Genomic DNA, 26,194 nt, shown 5'->3' on the forward strand with positions numbered 1-26,194 from the left:
AAAACTATCACTATATACTGATGATATGATACTGTACATAGAAAACCTTAAAGTTGGAGTCAAAAAACTACTGAACCTGATAAATGAATTCATCAAGGTGTCAGGATATAAAATTAATACTCAGAAATCAGAGGCATTTTAATACACCAACAATGATTTGTCTGAAAGAGAAATTAAGAAAACAATCCCTTTCACTTTTGCAACAACAACAACAAAAATAAAATATCTAGGAGTAAACTTAACCAAGGAGACTAAAGACTTATACTCAGAAAATTATAAAACATTGATAAAAGAAATCAAGGAAGATACAAATAAGAGGAAACATATACTGTGTATATGGCTAGGAAGGATAAACATCATTAAAATGTTCATATTACCCAAAGCAATTATTAAATTCAATGCAATTCCTATTAAAATACCAAGAACATACTTCAAAGATATAGAACATATATTCCAAAAATTCATATGAAACAAACAAACAAAAACCCCCACAAAAAAACAAAACAAGAATAGCCTAAGAAATCTTAAAAATGAAGAATAAAGTGAGTGGTATTACACTTCCAGATGTCAAGTTATACTACATGGCCATTGTACTCAAAACAGCTTGATGCTGGCATAAGAACAGGCATACAGGTCAATGGAACAGAACAGAGAACCCAGAAATAAACCCTCACCTTTATGAACAATTGATATTTGACAAAGGTGGTAATAGCATACAATGGAGTAAAGATAGTCTCTTTAACAAATTGTGTTGGGAAAATTGAACAGCTACCTGCAAAAAAAAATGAAACTAGACCACCAACTTACACCATACACAAAAATAAACTCAAAATGGATAAAATACTTAAATATAAGTAATAGGTATCCTAGAAGAAAACAGGCAATATGCTCTCTGACATCACTCACAGCAATATATTTGCTGATTTATCTCCACGTGCAAGGGAAATAAAGGACGGGATAAACAAATAGGACTACATCAAAATAAAAAGCTTTTGCACGGCTAAAGACAATATGAACAAAATAAAAAGGCAAACCACATAATGGGAGAACATATTCAACAATATGTCTCATAATGGGTTAATAACAAAAAATTTATAAAGAACTTGTAAAACTAAACACCAGGAAGATAAACAGTCCAATCAAAAATTGGGCAAAAGAAATGAATAGACACTTCTTCAAAGAGGACATACAGATGGCCAATAGGCAGATGAAAAATGCTCAACATCACTAATCATTAGAGAAATGCAAATTAAAACCACAATGAAATATCACCTCACACCAGTCAGTCAGTATGGCGCTCATCAACAAAACAACACAGAATAAGTGCTGGCGAGGATGTGGAGAAAAGGGAACCCTCCTGCACTGCTGGTGGGAATGCAGACTGGTGCAGCCACTATGAAAAACAGTATGGAGATGCCTCAAAAATTTAAAAATCAAACTGCCTTTTGACCCAGCTATCCCACTTTTAGGAATATATCCCAAGAACACCACATCAATGAGTCAAAAGGAGAAATGCACCCCCATGTTTATGGCAGCATTTTTCACAATAGCCAAAATCTGGAAACAGTCAAAGTGTCTGTCAATGGACGAGTGGATTTAAAAGCAGTGGTACATATACACAATGTTATACTGTTTTCATGTCCTCATACATGAAAAAGAAGGAAATGTTATTTTTTACAACAACATGGATGTACCTGGAAACTATTTACGTGAAATAAGCCAGGCAGAGAAAGAAAAATACCATATGACCTCAAAAATCTGAGGAATCCAACGAACAATATGAACTGAGGAGTGGAATAGAGACAGAGGTGGGATCAAAGGATCCAGAAGATAAGCAGACAGTGGGAAAGGGGATGATAGGCTGATAGGATTAGATGAAAGCAGAAATGCAAATCTTGAATGGAAGGGGGAGGGCATTATGGAGAGGGGAACAGGGGGGATGTACTGGGGAACATGGTGGAGGAAAGGGTGTATTCGGGGGGACATTAGAATCTATGTAATCATAATAAATTTAAAAAACAAAAAAAACAACAAAAAAACGAGTTCTAAAAATTTGAAATACTTCTTTTTATTACAAATTATGAAATAAATAAATAAGTAAAATATAGGAGACCAACTGAAGAAATAAGAATTGCATGAATGTTGGAACAAATGGCTTAGAGAGAATACAGATATAAAAGTGGCATTTATAGTGTCAGAAACACTAAATGACAGACTATGTTAAAAGCCTGTGAAAATGATTTTTTAAAAGGATGATGTATGTGTTTTAACTATATTTAGAGCAAGAAGACGGAGAAACAGAGAACTCTATCACTTGAAGATCTAGTGTTAATAAAATAGTAAACAAAATGACATCATTATACAGAAATTTAATCACAGCCTAAAAGTGTTTAAGAAAAAAATAGGCTTTAGGAGGAATGACACCTGAGCTATAAGAAGAAACCAAATAGCTGTGATACATGAGTTTAGTTCTTTTTCCAGTAATTGAAATAACTTTAATATATGTTTGCATAAAAAATCATTGTTAAAAATTTTGAGGGCAAAATCTTTTTTTTTTTTTTACTTTATTTCAGAAATAAGAATATTATATAAATGATGGGTAAATTTAATAAAACACTGAGATAATTAAATAAGTGAATTATTATTTTTAATTTTCTTTGTAGAGAGAGACAGAGTGACAGAAAGAGACAGAGACAGACAGGAATATAGAGAGATGAGAAGCATCGATTCTTCATTTCAGCACCTTAGTTGTTCATTGATTGCTTCTAATCAGTGCCTTGACTGGGGGGCTCCAGCCAAGCTAGTGACCCCTTGCTCACGCCAGTGACCTTGGGGTCAAGCCAGCAACCATGGGGTCATGTCTATGACTCCAAGCTCAACTTAGTGACCCTGTGCTGAAGCTGGTGAGCTCGTGCTTATACTGGATGAGTCTGCATTTAAGCTGCAACCTTCAAACCTGGATTCTCAACATTCCAGGCCAAGGCTCTATCCACTGTGCCAACACCTGGCCAAGTAAATAAATGGTTTATAAGTATTTACAAAAGAAAATGACATATACTTAGTCACCATACCAATAATAGTTCACCAGAAATCAAATTTATTATATTTTCACGTTTTAACAGGTTATTGCTGATTGTTCTTTCTACTACATTTGCTTCTATTTTTTTCTCTTTTAAAGGAATTCTAATTTGCTTCTGTGGAATTATTTTCACTCCATTCTTGGTCATGGTGTTGGTAGAACATTGTCCTCGCTTTTCCAGTTAAAGAATTCCATCTGTCTAGCAAGCTGATTAGATTAGCCAGACAATAAGCAGAAACCTGGGATTTTTCTCTTAATATTTAGAAAAAAGAAAGCCCCTTTCTCTAGCACTGCTAAACTAGAGGAATATGTGTTTGTGGCTTTTGGTGGTCTTTTTTTTTTTTTAATTATAATTTTATTTTTTTAATGGGGCGACATCAATAAATCAGGTTACATATATTCGAAGATCAACAAGTCCAGGTTATCTTGTCTTTCAATTATGTTGCATACCCATCACCCAAAGTCAGATTGTCCTCTGTCACCTTCTATCTAGTTTTCTTTGTGCCCCTCCCCCTCCCCCTTTCCCTCTCCCTTTCCCCCCTCCCCCTGTAACCACCACACTCTTATCAATGTCTCTTAGTTTCACTTTTATGTCCCTTGGTGGTCTTTTGTGTTGGAGAGTGCAAGCTGACAGTGTCCTTGAAGTTTAGATTTTGGGGGAACAGAGGTGTAGGGGACTGGCAGTAAACTGACAGGGTCCTTGCTGCCCATCCCCCCACCTCACTTGCTTAAGTTGCTAAAGGCTAAGTAAGCTCTTTGCTCTTCCCCACACCTTCACGTTGTCGTGAAGCTGAGTGTTTCTACTGTCCCATCTCCACTTGTTTGATTAAGTTGCTAGAGGCAATTTTCATACCTTTCCTCTCACCCTTTTTTCTCTTCTGATGTTGGTTGATTTTGGTTATGCATGGTGGGAGGATTCCTATTTATGCCTTAAGAGAATTCCTGTTTATGCCTCAGATGTGTGACTTTGTATCAGAGACTTCCTTATTTGCATTATGGCTCTGCACTATATAATAAAGCAGACCAGGCGCTTTGCTTTGCTCTTGCAAGCTATCAGCTGTGCAGAGACCTCCCAACCCCATCCTTTTTCTCTCTGAGTTTATTTCTTCAATCCATACCGTTCTCACCCAGAACCTGGACAATTACTAGTTGTGCTGGTCTGAGGCACTTTTGTATCATGAGAAAAAACTTAACTGATATTATAGCCTCCAAAATAGAACTTTTAAACTAAGAGATGGAAAAAGAATTCTATCCACATGGTATAATTATATATTTGGAATTTTCAGTTTAATAAAATATGTTTACTTACGTGACTTGAAATAGTTATAATTCTGAATTGGTCCCCTGGACATAGAGTGTAACATCTGGAAGTTTCAAACTATAAATTAAGTTTATTTGCTGAGGAATACAGAATGAAAATATCCCCAACCTTCATTGAGAAGATACTGATATCTTATAAAGTGCAAACCTTTTTCACTAATGGTGGACTTATTATTAAATTGATTTATTAGCTAACATGACATTCCAGGTGTTCAAATTGATAAACAATATGATCACTTATACCATAGTATAGAAGAGGGTTAAGTCTTATTGCATTTATGTAAATAAGATTATTATCATTAAAAGTAAGGAGACTGAACCCAGCCAGTTAGCTCAGTGGTAGAGGGTTGGCCTGGCGTGCAGGAGTCCCGGGTTCAATTCCCGGCCAGGGCACACAGGAGAAGTGCCCATCTGCTTCTCCACCCCTCCCCCTCTCCTTCCTCTCTGTCTCTCTCTTCCCCTCCCACAGCCAAGGCTCCATTGGAGCAAAGTTTGCCCGGGTGGTGAGGATGGCTCTGTGGCCTCTGCCTCAGGCGCTAGAATGGCTCTGGTTGCAACAGAACGATGCCCTGGATGGGCAGAGCATCACCCCCTGGTGGGCATGCCGGGTGGATCCCGGTCGGGCGCATGCGGGAGTCTGTCTGACTGCCTCCCCATTTCCAACTTCAGAAAAATACCAAAAAAAAAAAAAAAAAGTAAGGAGACTGAAGAAAAGTAATTGCTATCCAAATCATTAGAACAAAATTTGTCAGTTCCTTGAGAAACAGAAGGATACCCTATTACTTTGTTTAGAGTTGTATATATCTTTGCTATTACTATATCTAGTCTATAATCAGTCACCCATATTAATTATAATTTTACCTAAATTAACTAATCACTCAGCCATATTAATTTTAACTTTTATCCAAATTAACTAGTATTTACAAAGAATACTATAAGTTAGATAACTGAAAATAATGTTATATACAAGCCTTTTTCAAAAACAAAGTTCATAAAAATACTATATGACCACCTATGACTACCCACATCACTTTTTTACCAAAGATATAAGCACTCTGAAACAAAACGAAGAACAATTTTATATCTTGTTAAATTGTACTTTGTCACCAATATTTCTGTAATTTATTTTACTTAGGCAATAATATATCTGCAAATATTACCTATTAATGACTCACTTTAATATTAATCAAAGTTTTAAAATTAAGGAAGAATCTTGGAAATTATATTTCAACACATATTATTGAAATGTTTTTAAAAATACAATTTTGTGATACTATAATTTGCTTTCTTTTTTCAATTCTAAACATAATATAAAAGTAACATTAGTGTATCTGATAAGCAGTATAAGTTTAGGACGTTTAGAGTACCTAGTTCTCACAGGGAAAAAAAGTATATAAAAGCTTGTTTTATATATTCCAAACTGAGAAAAATCAGAGAAAGCATATTTAGTTGGTTTGTTTTAAATCAAATTTTCGAACCATCTGGTTGGTCTTAGGATTCATCTTGATTGATTAAATTTACATTTTTATGTAAAACTGCTGCTGAAGTTGCAGTTTCTATAAGAGGATTTTTTTGAAAGGCTAGCACATTGACAGTATTAAAAGTCCCATTAAAAATACATATTCCTGACAATTTGGGAATATATTTTACTTATGTAGACATGTGAATCTTTCCAAACTAGTCAGAACAGAGTTGTTTAAGAGATACTGTATTTTTATTTATTAGTATACTTTAGAGATAGGAAAATAACTTACACTTAATGAAAGGTAAATTCTTTTTTAGTTCTTCCATATAACCAATGGGATGAGACAGAGAAGCAGAATAACTAATAATCCAGATCTTAAAAGGCCATCTTCCTAATAATCAACAAATATTTTCTAACTGATTTGAAGTAATAAGTAAACTAAACAAAAAAAAAGGCCAAAAAGAAAACACAAAAAATGCTACAAAACATTTTTGGTTTTTGACTGACAGAAACCAATTTATATCAGAATATAAAATGTGAGTCACATCACTGACCACCACTGGGAAATAATGTATTGGTCATGCCCATTCCTAAACCAAAATCAAAGTTGGCCAAGAACCAGAAACAGAAGAAAGAGAAAAGAATCAGTAAAATTCTATTGTTCTAATTGCCTTCAAGGGGCAAAAAAGGGCATTTTTGAACTTAAAATAGTCCATAAGATGCCCTTTTCAGTTACACAGTTTTATTAGCTTCTAGGATTGTATTCTCTTGGGCATGCTGGAAGTACATCCATTTCTTTCAAAATATAATTTTCATAGAATTGAAAAAATATCCTCATATATTTTTAAAATAAATTTATGCAAACTCTAGATTTTTTTATGAACAAGGGAACAGAAATTGAGCAGATGGCACAGAAATTTCTCATAAAACTCCTGCCCTCACTAACACATATCACCTTTTCACATCAGGGTAATATATTTGTTACAAATAATGAACCTGCATTGACCCATCACTAGCATGCAGAATCTATAGTTTACGTTAGGCTCCCTTTTGGTGTTTTACATTCCTTGAGTATAAATAAATGTATTCATCATTATAGTACACAAAGTAGTTTTACTGCCCTCAAAATCCTCTATGCTTGATATGTTCATACTTCTCCCTCTCCCCCCCAATCTCTGACAACCACTGACCTTTTTATCAGTTGCATAGTCTTGCTTTTTTTTAGAAAATCACATAATTGGAATCATATAGTATGTAGTATTTTCTGATTGACTTCTTTCAATTAGTAATATGTGCTTAAGTTTTCTCTATGTCTCTCAATGGCTTGATAGCTAATTTCTTCCTAATGCTGAATAACATTTCCTTGTCCAGATGCACCAAAATTTATTTACCTACAGTAGGACATTCAAGTTGCTTCCAAATTTTGACAGTTATAAATAAGGCTGCTATACACACGTGTAAGCTGGTTTTTAATGGACATGTTTTCAACCCTTTTGGGTAAATACCAAAGAACATGATTGCTGGATCCTTTGGTCGGAATATGTTTAGTCCCTTTTCTAAAAAATATTTATTTTATCAACTTTAGACAAAGGAAGGGAGAGAACAGGAAAGAGACAGGAACATCCATTCCTGTATGTGCCCTGACCAGGGATTGAATCAGCAACCTCTATGCTACGAAATAATACTTTAACCAACCGAGCTATCTGGCCAGGGCAGAATATGTTTAGTTTTGTAAGAAAGAGCCAACTTGTTTTCCACAATGGTTGTGCCATTTTCTCTTCACATAGTTACTGTTATTTACTTATTAATTTTTTTGTAAGAGCAGCCAAAATCTCTTTAGCAAAGTTCTAGTGCACAATGCAGTATTATTCTATAGTCATCATGCTGTACATTGGATCTCTAAAACTTATTCATCTTACATAATAACATTTATGTACCTTTTAACAAACATTACTCCATATCTCCTACCTCCCCAACCCTAGTAACCACAGTTCTACTCTATGCTTAAATGACTTAGAATGTTTTAGATTTCATGTATAGGTGAGCTGATGCTGTATTTTCTTAATGTATCCAGCTTATTTCACTTAGCATCATGTCCTTCATGTCCATCCATACTTTCACAAATATCAAGAGTTTCTTATTTAAAATTTTTTTCCATTGATTTGAAAGAGAGCAAGAGAGCATCAACTTGTTCCAATTAGTTGTTCGATTTAGTTGTGCACTAATTGGTTGTTTATTATATGTATCCTGATCAGGAATTGAAACTGGACCTAGAAGCACCAGAATGACACTGTAACTAAACCATCAGGCCAGGGCTGAATACTATTCTTTTGTGTGTGTGTGTGTGTGTGTGTGTGTGTGTGTGTGTGTGTGTGTGTGAGAGAGAGAGATCAGTTTCTTTATCTAGTTATCCATAGCAGACACTTAGGTTGTTTCATGTTTTGGCTATTGTAAATAGTGCTATAATGAACATGCCCAAATTGTTTTCCTGTTGTTAAGTTTTAAGAATTTTTTGCATATTTTGTAAATAGTTCTTTATCGAATTTGGTTTTTTATTTATTATTTATTTTGCAAATATTTTATCCCATCTATGGCTTGTGTTGTCTTTCTCTTAATATTGTATTTTGCAGAGCAGAAATTACTGATATTAATAAAGTATAACTTATCAATTAATTCTTTCATGAGTTATATTTTAGGTGTTGTATCTCAGAGGCATGTAACAACCGATGTCTTGTAAGTTTTTTCATAGGTTATCTTCTAGGAGTTTAATAGTTTTGTTTTAAACACTTATGTCTGCGATCAATTGTGAGATAATTTTTATAGAGTGTAAGATCTGTGTCCAAATTCATTTAAATCTCATTTGGTCGTGGTCTGTCATTCTTTTGATACATTGTTGGATTTGAATTGTTAATATTTTAAGAAATTTGCATTTATATTTATAAGAAATATTGAAAAAGACGAAGGGATTAAGCAAAGGAAAAAAACTCATAAACACAGATAACAGTGTGGTGATTATAAGAGAGAAAAGGGGTTGCCGAAATAAAAACAGTAATGGGGGTATAAATGGTGATAAAAGAAAACTTGACTTAGGGTGGTGAACACACAATACAATACACAGATGATGTAATATAGAATTGTACACCTGAAACCTATACAATTTATTAACCAATGTCACCTTAATAACCTAAATGGGAAAAAAATGTAAAAAAAGGAAAAAGATATTGGTCTGTAGTTTTCTTTAATATCTTTGTCTGTTTTTGATATTAGAGTAATGCTGGCCTCACAGAATAAATTAGGGACTGTTCATTCTTGCTTCCAACTTCTGAAAGTTATTGTAGAGAGTTGGTATAATTTCCTTCTTAAATGATAGGTAGAATTCAATAGTAAACTCAGTAAACTCATCTGGGCTTGGTGCTTTCTGTTTTATAAGGACATTAACTGTCGATTCAATTTGTTCAATAGATGTAAGTCTGTCCAGCTTTTCTACTTTTTGTGTGGGCTTTGACATATTGTGTCTTTCAAGAATTGGTTCATCTAACCTAGGTTATCAAATTTGTGGACATAGAATCAGTTACAGTATTTTTTTATTCCTCTTTTAATGTCCATGAGATGTGTTTTAATGTCCATAGCAACATTTCCTATGACAGATTGACAGATATAAGTAATTTGTGTCTTCTTCTTTTTTTTTTTTTTCCTGGCTAGAGGTCTGGAGATGTTACTGCTGTTTGTTGATTTTGCTTATTGATTTCCTGTTTTCAATTTTGTTCATTTCTGCTCTAAGTTATTCTTTATTCTTTCACTCAAAAATATATATTTATTGAATTTAAGCTTATGTTTGTTACATTTTTAGGCACTTAGAAATTAGTAATGATCTAAATCAGACAAAATCCCACAGCAAAATGACATGTAAATGTTCCTGTGATGGAAAAGGTTATGGCAGAGGATGTAACTCTTACAGAATATATAAAGAATAGCAGTTTTTAGTCTAAGAATAATGTTTATATTTTATGCATTCTAATATGTTCTTTTTGTGACAGAGACAGAGAGAGGGACAGATAAGGACATAAGGGCAGACAGAAAGGAAGGGAGAGAGATAAGAAGCATCAATTCTTAGTTGATCATTGATTGCTTTCTTTTTTTTTAAATAATTTTATTTTTTAATGGGGTGACATCAATAAATCAGGATACATATATTCAAAGATAAAAAGTCCAGGTTATCTTGTCATTCAAATATGTTGCATACCCACCACCCAAAATCAGATTGTCCTCTGTCACCTTTTATCTTGTTTTCTTTGTGCCCCTCCCCACCCCTTTTCCCTCTCCCTTTCCCCCCTCCCCCCTGTAACCACCACACTCTTATCAATGTCTCTTAGTTTCACTTTTATGTCCCACCTACGTATGGAATAATGCAGTTCCTGGTTTTTTCTGATTTACTTATTTCACTCAGTATCATGTTATCAAGATCCCACCATTTTGCTGTAAATGTTCCAATGTCATCATTTCTTATGGCTGAGTAGTATTCCATAGTGTATATGTGCCACATCTTCTTTATCCAGTCATCTATTGATGGGATTTTTGGTTGTTTCCATGTCCTGGCCACTGTGAACAATGCTGCAATAAACATGGGGCTGCATGTGTCTTTATGTATCAATGTTTCTGAGTTTTTGAGATATATACCCAGTAGAGGGATTGCTGGGTCATAAGGTAGTTCTATTTTCAGTTTTTTGAGGAACCACCATACTTTCTTCCATAATGGTTGTACTACTTTACATTCCCACCAACAGTGTATGAGGGTTCCTTTTTCTCCACAGCCTCTCCAACATTTGCTATTACCTGCCTTGCTAATAATAGCTAATCGAACAGGTGTGAGGTGGTATCACATTGCCGTTTTTGTTTGCATTTCTCTAATAGCTAAAGAAGATGAGCATCTTTTCATATATCTGTTGGCCATTTGTATTTCTTCCTGGGAGAAGTGTCTATTCATATCCTCTTCCCATTTTTATTGGATTGTTTGTTTGTTTGTTGTTGAGTTTTATGAGTTCTTTGTATATTTTGGATATTAGGCCCTTATCTTAGCTGTTGTTTGAAAATATCATTTCCCATTTAGTTGGCTTTCTGTTTGTTTTGTTATCAGTTTCTCTTGCTGAGCAAAAACTTCTTAGTCTGATGTAGTCCCATTCATTAATTTTTGCCTTCACTTCCCTTGCCTGTGGAGTCAGATTCATAAAATGCTCTTTAAAACCCAGGTCCATGAGTTGAGTACCTATGTCTTCTTCTATGTACTTAATTGTTTCAGGTCTTATGTTTAGATCTTTGATCCATTTTGAGTTAATTTTTGTACAGGGGGAGAGACTGTAGTCCAGTTTCATTCTTTTGCATGTGGCTTTCCAGTTTTCCCAGCACCATTTATTGAAGAGGCTTTCTTTTCTCCATTGTGTGTTGTTGGCCCCTTTATCAAAAATTATTTGACTATATATATGTGGTTTTATTTCTGGACTTTCTATTCTGTTCCATTGGTCTGAGTGTCTATTTTTCTGCCAATACCATGCTGTTTTGATTGTTGTGGCCCTATAATATAGTTTGAAGTCAAGTATTGTAATGCCCCAGCTTCATTCTTTTTCTTTAGGATTGCTTTGGCTATTCGGGGTTTTTTATAGTTCCATATAAATCTGATGATTTTTTGCTCTATTTCTTTAAAAAATGTCATTGGAAGTTTGATGGGAATTGCATTAAATTTGTATATTGCTTTGGGTAATATAGCCATCTTGATTATATTTATTCTTCCTATCCAAGAACAAGGTATATTCTTCCATCTCATTATATCTTTTTCGATTTCCCTTAACAATGGTTTATAGTTTTCATTATATAAGTCCTTTACATTCTTTGTTATGTTTATTCCTGAGTATTTTATTTTTTTTGTTGCAATCGTGAAGGGGATTATTCTTTTGAGTTCGTTTTCAATTGTTTCATTGTTGGCATATAGAAAGGCTATTTACTTCTGTATGTTAATTTTGTATCTTGCGACCTTACTGTATTGGCTTGTTTCTAGTAGTCTTTTTGTGGATTCTTTGGGGTTTTCGATGTATAGGATCATATCATCTGCAAAAAGTGATACCTTTACTTCTTTTCCGATATGGATACCTTTTATTTCTTTGTCTTGACTGATTGCTCTGGCTAGAACCCCTAGTACTACATTAAATAAGAGTGGAGAGAGTGGACACCCCTGTCTTCTTCCTGATTTAAGGGGGAAAGCCTTCAGTTTAGTTCCATTTAATATGATATATATTAGCTGATGGTTTATCATATATGGCCTTTATCATGTTGAGATATTTTTCTTCTATACCCATTTTGTTGAGAGTCTGAAACATAAAATTGTGTTGTATTTTATCGAAAGCCTTTTCTGCGTCTATTGATAAGATCATGTGGTTTTTGTTTTTTGTTTTGTTGATATGGTGTATTACGTTAACCGTTTTACATATGTTGAACCATCCTTGAGATTCTGGGATGAATCCCTCTTGATCATGATGTATTATTTTTTTAATATGTTGTTGTATTCGATTTGCTAGTATTTTGTTTAGTATTTTAGCATCTGTATTCATTAGAGATATTGGTCTGTAGTTTTCTTTTTTTGTGCCATCCATGCCTGGTTTTGGTATGAGGGTTATGTTGGCCTCATAAAATGTGTTTGGAAGTATTGCTTCTTCTTCAATTTTTTGGAAGACTTTGAGTAGAATAGGAACCAAGTCTTCTTTGAATGTTTGATAAAATTCGCTGGTATAGCCGTCTTGAACTGGACTTTTATTTTTGGGGAGGTTTTTAATAGTTTTTTGTATTTCTTCTCTACTGATAGGTCTGTTTAGGCTTTCTGCTTCTTCCTGACTCAGTCTAGGAAGATTGTATTGTTCTAGGAATTTATCCATTTCTTCTAGGTTGTTGAATTTAGTGGCATAAAGTTTTTCATAGTATTCTACAATAATTTTTTGTATATCTACAGTGTCCGTGGTGATTTCTCCTCTTTCATTCTGGATTTTGTTTATATGAGTTCTATCTCTTAAAGACTTACCAAGACTTTCCTTGGTAAGTCTTGCCAAGGGTTTGTCAATTTTGTTGATCTTTTCAAAGAACCAGCTCCTTGTTCTATTAATTTTTTCTATAGTTTTTCTGTTCTCTAATTCATTTATTTCTGCTCTGATTTTTATTATCTCCTTTCTTCGGCTGGTTTTGGGTTGTCTTTGTTCTTCTTTTTCTAGTTCCTTAAGGTGGGAAGTTAAGTGGTTCACTTGGGCTCTCTCTTGTTTGTTCATATATGCTTGAAGTGATATGAACTTCCCTCTTATCACTGCTTTTGCTGCATCCCATAGATTCTGATATGTTGTATTGTCATTTTCATTAGTCTGTATATATCTTTTGATCTCTGCACTTATTTCTTCTTTCACCCATTCATTTTTTAAAAGTATGTTATTTAGTTTCCACATTTTTGTGGGATTTTTTCCCTCTTTTTCGCAGTTGAATTCTAGTTTCAAGGCTTTATGATCAGAAAATATGCTTGGTACAACTTCAATTTTTCTGAATTTGCTGATGTTGTTTTTTTGGCCCAACATATGGTAAATTCTTGAGAATGATCCATGTACACTGGAGAAAAATGTATACTCAGTCACTTTGGGATGAAATGTCCTGTAGATGTCTATCATATCCAGGTGCTCTAGTGTTTTGTTTAAGGCCATTATGTCTTTATTGATTCTCTATTTGGATGACCGATCTAGAGCCATCAGCGGTGTATTGAGGTCTCCAAATATGATTATATTTTTGTCAGTTTTTGTTTTAAGATCAATAAGAAGCTGTCTTATATATTTTGGTGCTCCTTGGTTTGGTGCATATATATTAAGAATTGTTATGTCTTCTTGATTCAGTGTCCCCTTAGCCATTATAAAATGGCCATTTTTGTCTCTGAGTACTTTTCCTGTCTTGTAGTCAGCATTATCCGATATGAGTATTGCTACACCTGCTTTTTTTGGATGTTATTTGCTTGGAGTATTGTTTTCCAGCCTTTCACTTTGGATTTGTTTTTATCCTTGTTACTTAGATGAGTTTCCTGTAGGCAACATACAGTTGGATTTTCTTTTTTAATCCATTTTGCTACTGTGTGCCTTTTTATTGGTGAGTTTAATCCGTTTACATTTAGTGTAATTATTGATACATGTGAGTTCCCTATTGCCATTTTATACCTTGCCTTCTGTTAGTTTTGTGTCTTGTTTGATCCTTCTCTTTTGTTTTTCTATCTTTTGTTTTTATTTGGTTGTATTCCATACATCTTTCCTCTGTTGCTATCTTTTTTATCTCATGTGCTTCTGTGTTGGTTTTTTCAATGGTGGTTACCTTTAAGTAATGAAAAGGGTCCCTACTCTCTTCATTGTAGTGAACTATTTTGTGAGTACTTTTGCACTCCATCGTCCTTTGCTACTGTTAGTCTCCATTTTCTCCCCCTCTTTCTTTTTGTTGTCACAGTTTAAATTTGGTTTTATTGTGTTCTTCTTGGAGCTTTTACTTGTGCCTCTGTTTTTTTTTTTTTTGTTCTTTGTATCTGATTGGAGAACCCCCTTTAGTAATTCCTGCAGTGGGGGTATTCTGGTGATAAATTCCCTCATCTTTTCTGTATCTGTGAATGTTTTTATTTCTCGTTTATATTTGAAGGATAGCTTTGATGAGTATAGTATTCGTGGCTGAAAGTTCCTCTCTTTTAGGACTTTAAATATTGGGGTCCACTCTCTTGTAGCTTGTAGAGTTTCTGCTGAGAAATCTGATGATAATCTAATGGGCCTTCCTTTATATGTTGTATTCTTCTTTTCCCTGGCTGCCTTGAGAATTTTTTCTTTGCTGTTGGTTTGTGTCAATTTCATTATGATATACCTTGGAGTAGGTTTGTTGGGGTTAAGAAAACTTGGAGTTCTGTTTGCTTCTTGAACTTGAGGCTTTAGTTCTTTCCACAGGCTTGGAATTTCTCATCTATTATTTGTTTGAGTATGTTCTCCATTCCATTTTCTCTCTCTTCTTCCTCTGATATACCTATAATTCTTATGTTATTCTTTTTGATGGAGTCAGATAATTCTTGTAGGGCTATCTCATTTTTTTAAATTTTTGAGTCTCTTTCTTCTTCTCTCTGTTGTGCCTCAAGTTCCTTGTCTTCTATTTCACTAATCCTCTCTTCTATCTGACCTGTTCTATTATCTAAGCTTGTTACTTCGTTTTTCAGCTCGTGAATTGAGTTTTTCATCTCTGTTTGATTTGTTTTTGTAGTTTAAATTTCCTTGGACATATATTCTTTGTGTTCATTGAGTTGTTTTCTGAGCTCCCTAAATTGCCTTTCTGTGTTTTTTTTGTATATCTCAGAGGATTTTTAGGATTTCTATCTTGAATTCTGTGCCATTTAGCTCCAAGGTTTCCAATATATTAAATTTTTTCTCCATAGATTTTTCCTCATCTAGCTGTGTTACCTCTCTTTCTTTTGTATCCATGATATTCGATTTTCTCTTCCTTAATGGAATCTGAGGGTGGTTTTGTTGATAGTATTAATGAGATTTAATAAAGAATAAAAAGTTAAAAAAAATAAAAAAATAATAAAAAAATAAAAAATCGAAAAGAGTTTTTTTAAATTAATAATGAAATAAAGAAAAATAAAATAAAATACAAATTTTAAAAAAAGGAAATTATTTCCCCCCTCCTTTATCCTCTCCTCTCCTCTCCCCTCTTTCTTGAGAAAATCTTGTGCTGAACTGTGAATTTTAACAAACAAGCCTGTGATGGAGGGCCTGAATTGGGGAAAAGTAGTAAAGGGGCAAAAAAAAAAAAAAAAAAAAAAAGGAAAAAGAAAGAAAAGAGGGTATGGACCCACAAAAAGCAAATAAGGAAAAAATTTGGGTCAAGAATAAGATGATTTGCTTTTAGGTGTTGGTTGTCTAAGAGTTATGATGAGAGGAATAAGAGGAAAACAGAAAAATGGGGGGACAAATTAAAAAATTACTATTGTATTTTGTGGAACAAGAACTAGATAAAATGGAGAGCCAGAGATGGGAGCACTGCTAGTGAGTTAAAAAGGTGAAGTAAAAACCCCCCCCAAATGCCACAAACATAAGTTTGAGTCCAGATAAGATAATTTGTTTGTTATTGAGATTTGAATGAGAGGAGATGTAAAGGAGAAAGGAAGAAACTTATATAGAGGTAGAAAAGAAAGAGAGAGAAAAAAAGAGGGAACCACTAAAAGAAGAAAAAAGAAAGGAGAGAGAGAGAGAGTTAAGGATTTTGGAGTGCAACCCTCATAGAGAGAAAGGAAGAGGAGAGAAAAGATAATGGGAGATGTAACACTCATGGGTAGTGTAGTTCAAGGAGAGGAGAGAGTAAGACCGGCAGAGAGTTAATCAGCCAAATTGGAGGAGGAAAAAAAGTATCAAGAATGAAGATAAGAGAAACAAACAAACAAATATAATAAAATGGGATAGGTTATAAAGTCTGCAGATTATTCTTGATTTTGAGAGGTTATCTTCTTGCTTTTGCTTTTCTCTCCCTCTTCCTGGTTGGTGACTCTGTGCCCTGGGTTCTGTCCCTTTGGCCCACTCAGGTAGAGGTTTGCAGTTGATAAGTCTCTATGGCAATGTCATGTATTGTGCTTTAGTCTCGTTGGCAGTCGAGGCTCATTAGCATTTATAGGCTCCGACAGTGAGAGAGTCTGTGTTCCTGGAGCCTTTCTCCTAGTCTTTCCTTCCTCAATTAGTAGCCTGATAATCCAGCTATGGGGTTGCTGCTGCCTCTGCCTGGATAGTAAGAGGCTCAAAGAGCTCGCAACTCCCCACTCTATTTCCACTCAGCACAGGGCTCTGGGTAAGGCTCAGTCAGTCAGAGCTGCTAGCATAATCAGGCAGGCTTTCCACCTACTCAAAGACCTCTGGCTCTGCCACTCTGTCCGGTAACACAGGCGGGGCGCCCACTTCCGGGGTGCTTGGAGGAAACTCTCATTCACTATCTGCGTGCGCAGACCAGGATATCCGGCCAGCAGTCTCACGCTCTGAGTGAAACCCCCAACCGCATGGAAAAGTTGAAGCGTTGGAATTGAGTCTCGCTCCGTCCTCGTGCGCGGCTTTTGCAAGGTGCTGGGGCAGCCCGAGATTCCGCTTTGTCCCACACAAAGGCCCCTGACTCTGCCCCTCTGTGCTATAACACGGGCGCGCACTGCCGAGGCACTCGGAGGAATCTCTCATTCACTGTCTGCGCGCGCAGACCAGGATATGAGGCCGGCCGCGTTTCCCTCTGAGTGAAACCCCCACCAGCATGGAAAATTTCCACCGTTGGAATTAGTTCTCACTCCCTCCTGTGCGCGGCTTTCCCAGAGCACTGGGGCTGCCCAGAGATTCTGCTTTCAGCCCACAGAAAAGCCTCTGACTCTGCCTCTTTGTGGGGTAACACGGGCACCCACTTCCGGGGTTTAGGAAGAAATCTCTCGCCCACTAACTGCGCACCGACCAGGGTAAAATGGCTGCCCCGCTTGTCTTTCTTTGTTTGGGTTTGGCACGAGTGTTAGCTTGTATTGCCCGGGTTGCCACAGGATCGATTTTTCCTCGGCTTGGATCTGCGTGCCACAGCCTGGTTCGGCCATTTGTGCCGCGGCCTGGATCTATTCACCCCCTTTGCCCACCTCAGTTTCTATATTCACAGTTACCAGAGAAAGCCGCCCTGTTTAGGTTAGTGAGGAAGGCGGAGCATTTCTTACTCCCTATTTCCTTCGGGGTTTGGTTATATATTTAGCCAATTTTTCACTCGACCATACCTTTGAGTGTATTGCGAAGCATCTGGGGGCTCCAAGTATAGGTTTTTCTGTCTCTGGTTGAAGATCTTGTTGAGTTTTGGGGGAGATTTATCAGTATCGCTTCCTACCCCGCCATTACTCTGACATCATCTTCTGATTCCTTTCTCATATGTGCCTTGACTAGGGGGCTACAGCAGACAGAGTGACCCCTTGTTTAAGCCAGCAACCTTGGGCTCATGCTGGTGACCCTTGCTCAAACCAGATGATCCTGCGCTCAAGCTAGTGACCTCGGGGTTTTGAACTTGAGTCCTATTTGCCCAGTACGATGCTCTATCCTCTGTGCCACCACCTGGTCAGGCTATATTTTATGCATTTTAAATTATTGATATGCCAGTAATGAAGAGGAAAAATAAATTTGTGAAACTTATATAAAGGCATTCAGTAGTCCATATGAGACTTGAATTAGGTAACTTGAATCACATTTGTGGTGGTAGGATTTGAGAAGAGTATTGATTTAAGAGGAATTTATTGGTACAATGAAGAAGCTTTTTGATGGATTGAATTGAAGGTATATGAAATTCAAGGATATTGTGTCAAGTATGATTCTGAGTTTCGATGGTTACTTTTCAGCTTGTGAAACAGATGTGTAGTATTTATAAACAGAAATTATTTACTTAGGCTAAATAGTGTCACTTGAACTTATACAAGTGCTTCAACTAAGCATTCTTTTTTGGTATCAACTTTCTTTTTTTTTAACAGACCAAATACAACCTGTTATTTGCCAACTAAAAATACAGTTGGGATGTCTTATTTTTGAAATTATTATGCAAGATTTCTACAAAGTAAAGCTTTGGTATCTCTGTACCCTTTATGAAATGTTTATAGAAATAATTGCATTAAATATATACTTTATGAAAAAACTGAAGCATTAACATTTTATTTTCTTTTAGAAATTTAATACTAGTATCATCTGAATAATAATTAATTGTTTTTCTTTTTAAATATTTATTTCAGAATAAGGCAACATTTAAATTTTAAGATGTTTACAGTAATAATATATTTAGTAGTATAACTTGAATCGCTTTACATTTTCTCTATTAAGTAGACATCTGGTATAATAATTATTATCTATACTTTTGAAAACCAAGAGTGTACTTCTTAATTTACTCATAAATTAGATTGATTTATCTATTCATAATCTATCTAATAATAGGTTTTGTTAGTCTATTTATGCAAACATATCTTAGCTTACAAGGTATCACATGTATATGCCCTATATATCTACATAACAGTCTTTAAAAAATATACCAATTTGTCCACAACCTCTCCAACACTGGTGAATATGTTGTTGATAGTAACCATTCTAACAGTGTGAAGTAGTAGCTCATTGTAGCTTTGACTCACATTTCCCTCATAGCTAGTAAAAAGTTGAGCATCTTTTCATATATATGTGGACTGTTTGTATGTCTTTTCAGGCTCTTTGACCATTTTTAAAATTTTTATATTTTGTTTGTTTTTGTATTTTTTTTGAAGTGAGAAGTGAGGAGGCAGAGAGACAGACTTCTCTGCATGTGCCCAACTGGGATCCACTGGCAAGCCCACTAGGGGGTGATGCTCTGCCCATCTGGGGCTTTGCTCAGTTGCAACCAGAGCCATTCTAGCACCTGAGGTGGAGACCATGGAGCTATCCTAAATACCTGTGCTAACTTTGCATCAGTGGAGCCTTGGTTGCAGGAGAGGAAGAGGATAAAGAAGATGGGGAAGGGTGGAGAAGTACATGGGTGCTTCTCCTGTGTGCCCTGGCCAGGAATCAAACCTGGGACATCCACATGCTGGGTCAATGCTCTACCACTGAACAAACCAGCTGGAGCCTCTTTGCTCATTTTTTAATTGGATTGTTTGTTTGGAGTTGATTTTTACAAGTTCCTTATACCTTTTGGATATTAACCCCTTGTTGAAGCAGTTAGCAAATATCTTTTCCCATTTGATTGGTGCCTTTTAGTTTTGTTAGTGTTTTTTGTTTTTTTGTTTGTTTTTGCTGTGCAGAAGTTTTTTTTTTGTTTTTTGGGTTTTTTTTTTATATAGTGCTCATTTATTTTTGCCTATATTTCTCTTACATTTGGGGTCAAATTTATAAAACATTTTTTTAGATCAAGGCTTGTAAGTGCAGTACCTTTGTTTTCTTCCATGTATTTCATTGTTTTAGAGTGTGTATTTAGGTATTTGATTTTGTATTAATTTTTTTTATTTGGTGACAAACTGTAATTTAGTTTCATTCTTTTACATGTGGCTTTCCAGTTTTTCTAATACCATTTATTGAAGAGGCTTCCTTTTCTTCATTGTGTATTTTTAGCTCATTTTACAAATTTTTTTTTTTGCCATTATACATGTGGTTCTCTTTCTGGGCTCTCAATTTTATTCCATTGGTTTGTGTGTCTATTTTTTCTGCCAATACCATGCTGTTTTGAGTATTATTACTTTATAGTATAATTTGAAGTAAGGTAGTGTGATACCTCCAGCTTTTTTCTTTTTCCTCAGAATTCTTTTGGCTATTTGAGGTCTTTTCTGTTCCATTCAAATCTGATGACATTTTGTTCTATTTTTATAAAAGATGTCATTGAGATTTTTATTGGAGTTGCATTAAATCTGTGTATCACTTTGGATAATATGGCCATTTTAATTATGTTGACTCTTCCAGTCTCTGAACATAGAAGATATTTTATTTTTTGTGTGTGTCTTTTTTTTATTTCTTTTAACAATATATTGTAGTTTTTAGTACATAGGTTCTTCATATCCTTTGTTTATTCTTGGGTATTTTACTTTATTTTTTGTTTGTTTGTTTGAAAGTTACCATACAGACTTACTTAATGAATTGACTTCTAGTCTGGTATCCAAAGCTCAAATCATTAGATGTTAACCTTTTATTTATCTGATAACAAGATCAAAATAAGCATTTTCTAAGAATATTCAAATATACATCAACATTTTCTACAGGTGTTTTTGAATCTTTTACAAAAGAATACAGAATGAACAAAATTTATATTAAAAAGAAGCAAAATGTTTTCTGCATTTCTAAATATTCTGAAAACTATTATACCATGAGAAACGTGTATCTTTGCTTTTTTTCTTTGTTTTCTGATGCTATTGGTTTGGAATAGCAAAAATTTTTAAACTTAAGGTTGATTTATTCTACTGACATTTCTTTATGAATATAATTCATGGTATGAATTCTGTATGACATAAATTTTGATTGGTACATTTAAGACTAGTAAGACATACTGGAGCTATTCTCCTTCATTTGACTTGACCTGCTTATGAATAATATAATACAGTTTTGTGATGACTGGTAAAAATAGTAAGTGCAGTTAGAAACATTTTTTATTGGCATTGGCCAAAGGGTGTCCTCACAAACATTTTTGACCTATATCAAGAAATCAACCTATGGCCATACTATCCTGAATGCACCCAATCTCCTTTCCAAAAAATCACACAAAATAGCTGTGATTATGAATATTATAAAACACATTTTGCATATTCATTACTTATTTGAATCAAATGTATTAACAATATAAAATACTGTGGTTTAAAGCTTTTATTTTTTAAATAAGAAGAGAGGAGATAGTGAGACATACTCCTACATGTGGCCTGACCTGGATCCACCAAGCAACACTTGTCTGGGGCTGACGCTTGAATCACTGAGCTATCTGCTCTCCTCAGTGCCTGAGGCTGATGCTCAGACCAATCAAACCAATGGTTCTGAGAGGGGAAGAGTGATAGAAGGGGGAGGGGAATAAAGAGAAGCAGATTATCTCTTCTCTTGTGTGTCCTGACTGGAGATCAAACTCAGGACATTTTTATGCCATGCCGATGCTCTCTCCACTGAGCAAACTGGCCAAGGCTAAAGTTTAGTTAAGAAACATATGGGATTTGATGCTTCTTTCTCCTTTCCACTTCTCTCTCTCTCTCTCTCTCTCTCTCTCATGAATAAATTTTAAAAATTTAAGAAAAAAGGAATAGGGGGTCAAATATATGGTGGCTGAAGAAGATTTTACTTTGGATGGTGGGTACATATATAATATATAAATCAGGTATCACCTAATTAATTGTACACCCAAAACCTGTATAATCTTATTAACCAATGTGGACAAGTCTTGCTGGGGGTGAGGATGATGGAGATGCAAAGATTCTACTCCGGGGACCACATTCAGTGATGCAGATCCACTTTATTCAGGAAGTAAACTAGCTTATATAGATAGGTTCAGCTTATAGGGTGTCACAGCGTGTTCTACATAGCCAGTGGCTGAAAAGATCAGGGAGCTGTATGGTTGGCGCTAAGTCACTTCCTTATTGTGGGCAAGCTTCCTTCCTGGGTGTGCCCAGGAGGGTTCTGGGAGCTGGAGTATTCTCATAGCATTGCATCAGCCATAGCTGCTAGGAATGTGCTCTGCACTCTACCCACATATCCCCCTTCTCTTTTAATTAAGGCCAATTGAACTTGATGAATGACAGCTTGCTGTTGTTGTAGCTTCTGAGTGCTATGCATTATGCAACAGAACCCTAGTAGAACTAAAACAACTATAATACCTTTATACTATATGCTAATAGATTAGCTGGATTAAACAATGAGGCAAGTTTCTGTAATGTTTGACTAGTTAGGAAATAGAACAGGAATCTTAAACAGGGGATTTCTCCTAGGGGTCGGGATGTTATTTCCTTCCCATTGTGTTATGGAGACCTTCTAGGTGCTGTTAAACACAGTTCCATTTTGATTGTAAAAAACTGACATAAGGCCCTGGCCGGTTGGCTCAGCGGTAGAGCGTCGGCCTGGCGTGTGGGGGACCCAGGTTCGATTCCCGGCCAGGGTACATAGGAGAAGCACCCATTTCCTTCTCCACCCCCACCCCCTCCTTCATCTCTGTCTCTCTCTTCCCCTCCCACAGCCAAGGCTCCATTGGAGCAAAGATGGCCCGGGCGCTGGGGATGGCTCCTTGGCCTCTGCCCCAGACTCTATACTGGCTCTGGTCACAGCAGAACGATGCCCCAAAGGGGCAGAGCATTGCTCCCTGGTGGGCAGAGCATTGCCCCTGGTGGGCGTGCCAGGTGGATCCCGGTCGGGCGCATGTGGGAGTCTGTCTGACTGTCTCTCCCCGTTTCCAGCTTCAGAAAAAAAAAAACAACTGACATAAGTTTATGCACACCCCCTTCCCACAAAGGTCTCAGAGTTCAAACATAGAACGAATGGCTTGCCATGGGCTGTGTACTGCATATGGTTGCAAGGCACATTACACAAATTACAAACAATTACAAAGGTACATTTCACCAGTCTCTGAGCACTTAGCCAAAAGCATAAAATGTCCTCAGCCTTCTTTTTAGCCATGGGAAAAGCTTCCTGGGATAGGGGAAGGGCCTCCAGCAAAGCCACCACCAATCCCCATTAGGGTATTTCATATTGTCCAAAATCCATGAATCCATCCACAAAGGAGCCAGTGCCCACTCCAGTTGTAGTCCAGGAAATCAGTCCACACACATGGGGTGTCAGCCACCCCCCTCATTCCTGCCATCCTGGCAGGTCTTACACTTTCCCAAGGAGGGGCATGTGGCAATGGCAGTCAGCATTTCCATCTCTGCTCTGGAGAGCATGATGGCATTTACCCCTATGTCCCACAATGTCAGCGAACCCACCAGTGGCTTACAGGTACTCCCTGCCATTCCAGTGGCCACTTGGTGATGCAAGCCTGGCTTCTGTTCATCCTCCCACCACAGCTGCCGCCATTTACCTTCCTTAGTCTGCAAATCACAACTCCGGCCCAATTTTTTCTCGTCCTCCAAAGATAAACTGAAACACCAGCTTGTGCTGCCAGGCTTGAGCCCCGGGCTGCTGCCACCTGTGTCTGGGAGTCAGCAGTTACTATAGCACACATAAGCAAAAAGAGAGCACCAGGGCTTGGGGCTCATCAGGGGCAATTCCTTGGGCCCACTCTGCCAAAGCCTTCACATCCCCCCAGGTGATGGGGCGTGCACACCAGCTGCAATGTCTTTTTCTGGAGCACTGAGGACCTCTTCTCCTCAGGCATAGTCAGTGTGGACAAGGCCAGGGCTGTGGCTTTGGACGGGTGAAGACTGAACCATTTAGTGGGTGCCCAAGAAACCCTGTCAAGCAGGTTAGGGGGTTCCTGGGATCCAAATTGGCTGAAAAATACAAGTATAACCTCTCCCTTGCATTAGAAGAGGGTGTGATCCTTGCCACTGTGCCATGGCTGGGTCCTTCTAGCATCATTTCAGAGAGAGGGGCTGGGGAGAGAGAGAATGAGAGATACAGAAAAATAGACAAGACAAACAGACAGAAAGAAAAAAGACATATGGGGGCATATAGGCTGGCCCATGGTTCTGCGGCAGGAACATGTGTTGGAGAAAATGATGTCTGAGAGGCTGGGGTGGGGCACTGACCCCCGACAGGGAATGCAGAAGTAGCAACTTCCACTTTTTCTGGTGGCAGAGCTGATGGCGCAGTTAGCTATTTGGTTGGTTTTGTTTCTGTGCACTCAGCCACAATTTTGTCAAACTCAGAGGCTAAACTACTTTCCTTCTCAGTGCAGGGGGGCAAACAGGGGTTCCTCAGAGAGAGAGGCAGCCTGTATTTGGCACTGGCGGAGGGTCCCCAGGAAGAGCACTGGTCAAGCAGGTATGTATCACAGGACTGAGGCTGAGAGGGAAGGTTTGTCCTTTATTCACCTCAGCCGAACAAATGCATCTGAGAGCTTGGGCCCAAGTATCTGGGTCCCAGAGGGGTGTGTCTTCAATCCAGGGATTGAAACCAGAGAGAATCTTTCAGTAAGTACAAAGATCCTTTTCACTAACTTTAACTCACCTACTCTGCAATAGGGCATGCAGGGCTTGAGCCTGTGGGGCCCGAGAGTGGGGGAGAAGGTTTCCCATTGCAGAGGGTCACTCACCCATCCCTTGGATGCCAGTTAGATCCCTGGCCAACATTGGGTGCCAGTTGTGGACAAGTTTTGCCAGGAGTGAGGACGATGGAGACACAAAGACCCGACTCCGGGGACCAGGTTCAGTGACACAGATCCACTTTATTCAGGAAGTAAACTAGCTTATATAGATGGATTCAGCCTATAGGGTTACAGCGTGTCCTTCATAGCCAATGGCTGAAAATATCAGGGAGCTGCGTGGTTGGCACTAAGTCACTTCCTTATTGTGGGTGAGCTTCCTTCCTGGGTGTGCCCAGGAGGCTTCTGGGAGCTGGAGTATTCTCACAGCATTGCATCAGCCACAGCTGCTAGGAATGTGGTCTGCGCTCTACCCACAAACCAATGCCGTCCTGATAAATTTAATTGAAGCACAAAAAGAAAAGAAGAGAGAGGAAGAGAAGAAATAAAAATAGAGTGGTGAGGGAGTACAGAAATAATTTCTAGTTGGTATGTCTGACTCCATTTTATTAGCACCAGAAACAGTGTGTGTGTGTGTATATATATATATATATATATATATATATATATATATATATATATATATATATATATCTTATTGCCTCTGATTGCACAACTGAAGCTTTATCCTAGAGGTGCAAGGAAAGCAGTGTTGCTTTAATTTTAGCACTACATTTGTGCTCTAAACCTACATCTGTGCTCTAAGGTAAATGGTTTGTTTTAGATGTCTGATCATTAAACACAGTGCTTTTATATTTGCCATATTTCTGTAGGGCAAATTTTTTAAGCTGCAACCCAAATAATGATATGCAGATGTGTGTATATGAAATAATTGTTCCTGTATATTGTGCCTCAACACAATTGTTGATATGTTTATTAGCTTTGGCTTGTTTTTTGTTATTATAACATAGTATTTCCAAAATGTTATCTTTTTTAAGCTTTTCCTTAGAAGCTGCTAATCTACCAGAATCATAAAGTAAATATCATGTTTTGTTAAATAATGCAGTATTTTAAAATATCTTCTGATATATAGTATTTATTCTTTTCACTCTCATAATTGAATAATGCAAGCAACTAGTTTCTGTATTAGTTCCATAATCAGACAGATAAATGGGGTTTATATGTTTTATGCTAAAAGAAAAAAGTTTAAAATTATGTATAGGGGAAAAACAAACTTCTACAAAAAGTTAATATAACCTTAAAATGTCAAATCTTAGTAACTTTACAAAAGTCCATATATTTAAACAATTGCTAGAATCTTTGAATATCAATAGTATTTTTAGTAGCAGCTTGCACTTTTTGCACAGTAAATTGCTTTTTCATAGAGACTCTGAAGGAAGAATATTGTTAATGTCCTTTCTCTATAAGGTTAGACTTTAGTAAAAATTTAAAAAGTAAACCAGTAAACCTTGAAGACAATAAATCTGTGAATTTAACTGAGCACAGAACAATAATTGATGTCTGCAGTTATCTTACTAGAAGTGATTTAACATGGCATTAAAGCAGACTTGAGGATATACTCTTACTCGTGCTTTTATATGTACAAGATATCTAGATATGTGGGTATGTGGAGAACATGCCATGCAGGAAAAAGC

This window comes from Saccopteryx bilineata, chromosome 4, assembly GCF_036850765.1.
Source record: "Saccopteryx bilineata isolate mSacBil1 chromosome 4, mSacBil1_pri_phased_curated, whole genome shotgun sequence".
Classification (NCBI taxonomy): domain Eukaryota; kingdom Metazoa; phylum Chordata; class Mammalia; order Chiroptera; family Emballonuridae; genus Saccopteryx; species Saccopteryx bilineata.